Source organism: Schistocerca nitens, unplaced genomic scaffold (genome assembly GCF_023898315.1).
Source record: "Schistocerca nitens isolate TAMUIC-IGC-003100 unplaced genomic scaffold, iqSchNite1.1 HiC_scaffold_109, whole genome shotgun sequence".
NCBI lineage: Eukaryota > Metazoa > Arthropoda > Insecta > Orthoptera > Acrididae > Schistocerca > Schistocerca nitens.
Window position 1 is genome coordinate 27,255 of NW_026045651.1, and position 6,168 is coordinate 33,422.

Sequence of the window (6,168 nt, forward strand, 5' to 3'; positions counted from 1 at the left end):
GCTCATCTAATGTAGGAGCACGGCAGAATCCGCGTTCGGCTTTTCTCCCAACACACAAAATGTTAGTTTTCGACCGCATTTGACGAAAGCACTTCCTTCCGCAACAGCCAGTTCCTCGAGGACGGCGCGGGGGGCGCGCCCGGCGTCCCAGCAGAGCGACGGCCGAATTAGCGGGCGCACCGCCGCGTGTGTGAGACGCACTGCTGCTCGTTGCACCTCCTGTCATTCGCTGCGCGCGTGCAGCCTTCGACACTAGCGGAGGACGCATCTTGTCCCTGGTGTCCAGCGGAGGGCCTGTGCGTGGTGTGGCAGTGTCGTGCTGGAGGGCGCCACTGGTAGCATGTGGGCTTCCTCGCCTCGCCTCGCCTCGCGTCGCCTCGCCTCGCCTCACACCAGGTGTGTGCGTAGTTTGCAGTGCATTCGCACCATTCCCATCCCTGTCCCCGTCCCCGTCCCGACTTGTCCCGACTTTGCTCGACTGCCGCTCGCTGCCGCTCGGGTCGTGGTCCATATGACAGCGCAAGCACGACAAACGTCTGCGGGACGAGACGAGACGAGACGACTAAGGAATAAATTCGTGATTACAAAAAATTGGAACTCTACACTCCTACACAAAAATAGGCGGTGACGTGTTTCAGAAATCACCTGCCGATTCGTACTGTTTTGTCGTTTTCAAAGTCTTCTTGGCAAACTTGGTTAGCACATTCTCCCTCAAACTGAGTTAATTACTGCATTTTCGTACCATTACAGTAGTGTAAAAGGCTTAAGGAAGCATCTTTGTCACAACAGAAAGGTAGTTTGAAAATTGGGCTGGCAGGGGTAGCGACATAATAACAAAAAAAAATGGAAGGCAGCCAACAGCACCCGGGTTTCCCAGGCGGTCACCCATCCAAGTACTAACCGGGCCCGATGATGCTTAACTTCGGTGATCGGACGAGAACCGGTGTATTCATCATGGTATGGCCGTTGGCGCTCATCTAATGTAGGAGCACGGCAGAATCCGCGTTCGGCTTTTCTCCCAACACACAAAATGTTAGTTTTCGACCGCATTTGACGAAAGCACTTCCTTCCGCAACAGCCAGTTCCTCGAGGACGGCGCGGGGGGCGCGCCCGGCGTCCCAGCAGAGCGACGGCCGAATTAGCGGGCGCACCGCCGCGTGTGTGAGACGCACTGCTGCTCGTTGCACCTCCTGTCATTCGCTGCGCGCGTGCAGCCTTCGACACTAGCGGAGGACGCATCTTGTCCCTGGTGTCCAGCGGAGGGCCTGTGCGTGGTGTGGCAGTGTCGTGCTGGAGGGCGCCACTGGTAGCATGTGGGCTTCCTCGCCTCGCCTCGCCTCGCGTCGCCTCGCCTCGCCTCACACCAGGTGTGTGCGTAGTTTGCAGTGCATTCGCACCATTCCCATCCCTGTCCCCGTCCCCGTCCCGACTTGTCCCGACTTTGCTCGACTGCCGCTCGCTGCCGCTCGGGTCGTGGTCCATATGACAGCGCAAGCACGACAAACGTCTGCGGGACGAGACGAGACGAGACGACTAAGGAATAAATTCGTGATTACAAAAAATTGGAACTCTACACTCCTACACAAAAATAGGCGGTGACGTGTTTCAGAAATCACCTGCCGATTCGTACTGTTTTGTCGTTTTCAAAGTCTTCTTGGCAAACTTGGTTAGCACATTCTCCCTCAAACTGAGTTAATTACTGCATTTTCGTACCATTACAGTAGTGTAAAAGGCTTAAGGAAGCATCTTTGTCACAACAGAAAGGTAGTTTGAAAATTGGGCTGGCAGGGGTAGCGACATAATAACAAAAAAAAATGGAAGGCAGCCAACAGCACCCGGGTTTCCCAGGCGGTCACCCATCCAAGTACTAACCGGGCCCGATGATGCTTAACTTCGGTGATCGGACGAGAACCGGTGTATTCATCATGGTATGGCCGTTGGCGCTCATCTAATGTAGGAGCACGGCAGAATCCGCGTTCGGCTTTTCTCCCAACACACAAAATGTTAGTTTTCGACCGCATTTGACGAAAGCACTTCCTTCCGCAACAGCCAGTTCCTCGAGGACGGCGCGGGGGGCGCGCCCGGCGTCCCAGCAGAGCGACGGCCGAATTAGCGGGCGCACCGCCGCGTGTGTGACACGCACTGCTGCTCGTTGCACCTCCTGTCATTCGCTGCGCGCGTGCAGCCTTCGACACTAGCGGAGGACGCATCTTGTCCCTGGTGTCCAGCGGAGGGCCTGTGCGTGGTGTGGCAGTGTCGTGCTGGAGGGCGCCACTGGTAGCATGTGGGCTTCCTCGCCTCGCCTCGCCTCGCGTCGCCTCGCCTCGCCTCACACCAGGTGTGTGCGTAGTTTGCAGTGCATTCGCACCATTCCCATCCCTGTCCCCGTCCCCGTCCCGACTTGTCCCGACTTTGCTCGACTGCCGCTCGCTGCCGCTCGGGTCGTGGTCCATATGACAGCGCAAGCACGACAAACGTCTGCGGGACGAGACGAGACGAGACGACTAAGGAATAAATTCGTGATTACAAAAAATTGGAACTCTACACTCCTACACAAAAATAGGCGGTGACGTGTTTCAGAAATCACCTGCCGATTCGTACTGTTTTGTCGTTTTCAAAGTCTTCTTGGCAAACTTGGTTAGCACATTCTCCCTCAAACTGAGTTAATTACTGCATTTTCGTACCATTACAGTAGTGTAAAAGGCTTAAGGAAGCATCTTTGTCACAACAGAAAGGTAGTTTGAAAATTGGGCTGGCAGGGGTAGCGACATAATAACAAAAAAAAAATGGAAGGCAGCCAACAGCACCCGGGTTTCCCAGGCGGTCACCCATCCAAGTACTAACCGGGCCCGATGATGCTTAACTTCGGTGATCGGACGAGAACCGGTGTATTCATCATGGTATGGCCGTTGGCGCTCATCTAATGTAGGAGCACGGCAGAATCCGCGTTCGGCTTTTCTCCCAACACACAAAATGTTAGTTTTCGACCGCATTTGACGAAAGCACTTCCTTCCGCAACAGCCAGTTCCTCGAGGACGGCGCGGGGGGCGCGCCCGGCGTCCCAGCAGAGCGACGGCCGAATTAGCGGGCGCACCGCCGCGTGTGTGAGACGCACTGCTGCTCGTTGCACCTCCTGTCATTCGCTGCGCGCGTGCAGCCTTCGACACTAGCGGAGGACGCATCTTGTCCCTGGTGTCCAGCGGAGGGCCTGTGCGTGGTGTGGCAGTGTCGTGCTGGAGGGCGCCACTGGTAGCATGTGGGCTTCCTCGCCTCGCCTCGCCTCGCGTCGCCTCGCCTCGCCTCACACCAGGTGTGTGCGTAGTTTGCAGTGCATTCGCACCATTCCCATCCCTGTCCCCGTCCCCGTCCCGACTTGTCCCGACTTTGCTCGACTGCCGCTCGCTGCCGCTCGGGTCGTGGTCCATATGACAGCGCAAGCACGACAAACGTCTGCGGGACGAGACGAGACGAGACGACTAAGGAATAAATTCGTGATTACAAAAAATTGGAACTCTACACTCCTACACAAAAATAGGCGGTGACGTGTTTCAGAAATCACCTGCCGATTCGTACTGTTTTGTCGTTTTCAAAGTCTTCTTGGCAAACTTGGTTAGCACATTCTCCCTCAAACTGAGTTAATTACTGCATTTTCGTACCATTACAGTAGTGTAAAAGGCTTAAGGAAGCATCTTTGTCACAACAGAAAGGTAGTTTGAAAATTGGGCTGGCAGGGGTAGCGACATAATAACAAAAAAAAATGGAAGGCAGCCAACAGCACCCGGGTTTCCCAGGCGGTCACCCATCCAAGTACTAACCGGGCCCGATGATGCTTAACTTCGGTGATCGGACGAGAACCGGTGTATTCATCATGGTATGGCCGTTGGCGCTCATCTAATGTAGGAGCACGGCAGAATCCGCGTTCGGCTTTTCTCCCAACACACAAAATGTTAGTTTTCGACCGCATTTGACGAAAGCACTTCCTTCCGCAACAGCCAGTTCCTCGAGGACGGCGCGGGGGGCGCGCCCGGCGTCCCAGCAGAGCGACGGCCGAATTAGCGGGCGCACCGCCGCGTGTGTGACACGCACTGCTGCTCGTTGCACCTCCTGTCATTCGCTGCGCGCGTGCAGCCTTCGACACTAGCGGAGGACGCATCTTGTCCCTGGTGTCCAGCGGAGGGCCTGTGCGTGGTGTGGCAGTGTCGTGCTGGAGGGGCGCCACTGGTAGCATGTGGGCTTCCTCGCCTCGCCTCGCCTCGCGTCGCCTCGCCTCGCCTCACACCAGGTGTGTGCGTAGTTTGCAGTGCATTCGCACCATTCCCATCCCTGTCCCCGTCCCCGTCCCGACTTGTCCCGACTTTGCTCGACTGCCGCTCGCTGCCGCTCGGGTCGTGGTCCATATGACAGCGCAAGCACGACAAACGTCTGCGGGACGAGACGAGACGAGACGACTAAGGAATAAATTCGTGATTACAAAAAATTGGAACTCTACACTCCTACACAAAAATAGGCGGTGACGTGTTTCAGAAATCACCTGCCGATTCGTACTGTTTTGTCGTTTTCAAAGTCTTCTTGGCAAACTTGGTTAGCACATTCTCCCTCAAACTGAGTTAATTACTGCATTTTCGTACCATTACAGTAGTGTAAAGGCTTAAGGAAGCATCTTTGTCACAACAGAAAGGTAGTTTGAAAATTGGGCTGGCAGGGGTAGCGACATAATAACAAAAAAAAATGGAAGGCAGCCAACAGCACCCGGGTTTCCCAGGCGGTCACCCCATCCAAGTACTAACCGGGCCCGATGATGCTTAACTTCGGTGATCGGACGAGAACCGGTGTATTCATCATGGTATGGCCGTTGGCGCTCATCTAATGTAGGAGCACGGCAGAATCCGCGTTCCGGCTTTTCTCCCAACACACAAAATGTTAGTTTTCGACCGCATTTGACGAAAGCACTTCCTTCCGCAACAGCCAGTTCCTCGAGGACGGCGCGGGGGGCGCGCCCGGCGTCCCAGCAGAGCGACGGCCGAATTAGCGGGCGCACCGCCGCGTGTGTGACACGCACTGCTGCTCGTTGCACCTCCTGTCATTCGCTGCGCGCGTGCAGCCTTCGACACTAGCGGAGGACGCATCTTGTCCCTGGTGTCCAGCGGGAGGGCCTGTGCGTGGTGTGGCAGTGTCGTGCTGGAGGGCGCCACTGGTAGCATGTGGGCTTCCTCGCCTCGCCTCGCCTCGCGTCGCCTCGCCTCGCCTCACACCAGGTGTGTGCGTAGTTTGCAGTGCATTCGCACCATTCCCATCCCTGTCCCCGTCCCCCGTCCCGACTTGTCCCGACTTTGCTCGACTGCCGCTCGCTGCCGCTCGGGTCGTGGTCCATATGACAGCGCAAGCACGACAAACGTCTGCGGGACGAGACGAGACGAGACGACTAAGGAATAAATTCGTGATTACAAAAAATTGGAACTCTACACTCCTACACAAAAATAGGCGGTGACGTGTTTCAGAAATCACCTGCCGATTCCGTACTGTTTTGTCGTTTTCAAAGTCTTCTTGGCAAACTTGGTTAGCACATTCTCCCTCAAACTGAGTTAATTACTGCATTTTCGTACCATTACAGTAGTGTAAAAGGCTTAAGGAAGCATCTTTGTCACAACAGAAAGGTAGTTTGAAAATTGGGCTGGCAGGGGTAGCGACATAATAACAAAAAAAAATGGAAGGCAGCAACAGCACCCGGGTTTCCCAGGCGGTCACCCATCCAAGTACTAACCGGGCCCGATGATGCTTAACTTCGGTGATCGGACGAGAACCGGTGTATTCATCATGGTATGGCCGTTGGCGCTCATCTAATGTAGGAGCACGCAGAATCCGCGTTCCGGCTTTTCTCCCAACACACAAAATGTTAGTTTTCGACCGCATTTGACGAAAGCACTTCCTTCCGCAACAGCCAGTTCCTCGAGGACGGCGCGGGGGGCGCGCCCCGGCGTCCCAGCAGAGCGACGGCCCGAATTAGCGGGCGCACCGCCGCGTGTGTGACACGCACTGCTGCTCGTTGCACCTCCTGTCATTCGCTGCGCGCGTGCAGCCTTCGACACTAGCGGAGGACGCATCTTGTCCCTGGTGTCCAGCGGAGGGCCTGTGCGTGGTGTGGCAGTGTCGTGCTGGAGGGCGCCACTG

At 55.8% G+C, this 6,168-nt stretch overlaps 6 non-coding genes across 6 annotated transcripts; all 6 read right to left on the minus strand.

The window, feature by feature from the left end:
• Positions 1 to 852: 852 nt before the first annotated feature.
• LOC126218407 (5S ribosomal RNA) lies at positions 853 to 971 on the minus strand. Its single transcript, XR_007542478.1, has one exon. It is a non-coding gene; the product is annotated as a 5S ribosomal RNA (ribosomal RNA).
• Positions 972 to 1,823: 852 nt separating this feature from the next.
• On the minus strand, positions 1,824 to 1,942 carry LOC126218409 (5S ribosomal RNA). Its single transcript, XR_007542479.1, has one exon. It is a non-coding gene; the product is annotated as a 5S ribosomal RNA (ribosomal RNA).
• An 853-nt stretch (positions 1,943 to 2,795) lies between these two features.
• Positions 2,796 to 2,914, minus strand: LOC126218410 (5S ribosomal RNA). The gene has a single exon (XR_007542480.1). It is a non-coding gene; the product is annotated as a 5S ribosomal RNA (ribosomal RNA).
• Positions 2,915 to 3,766: 852 nt separating this feature from the next.
• Positions 3,767 to 3,885, minus strand: LOC126218411 (5S ribosomal RNA). Its single transcript, XR_007542481.1, has one exon. It is a non-coding gene; the product is annotated as a 5S ribosomal RNA (ribosomal RNA).
• An 852-nt stretch (positions 3,886 to 4,737) lies between these two features.
• Positions 4,738 to 4,857, minus strand: LOC126218414 (5S ribosomal RNA). Its single transcript, XR_007542484.1, has one exon. It is a non-coding gene; the product is annotated as a 5S ribosomal RNA (ribosomal RNA).
• Positions 4,858 to 5,712: 855 nt separating this feature from the next.
• Positions 5,713 to 5,831, minus strand: LOC126218415 (5S ribosomal RNA). Its single transcript, XR_007542485.1, has one exon. It is a non-coding gene; the product is annotated as a 5S ribosomal RNA (ribosomal RNA).
• Between the last annotated feature and the right edge of the window lie 337 nt (positions 5,832 to 6,168).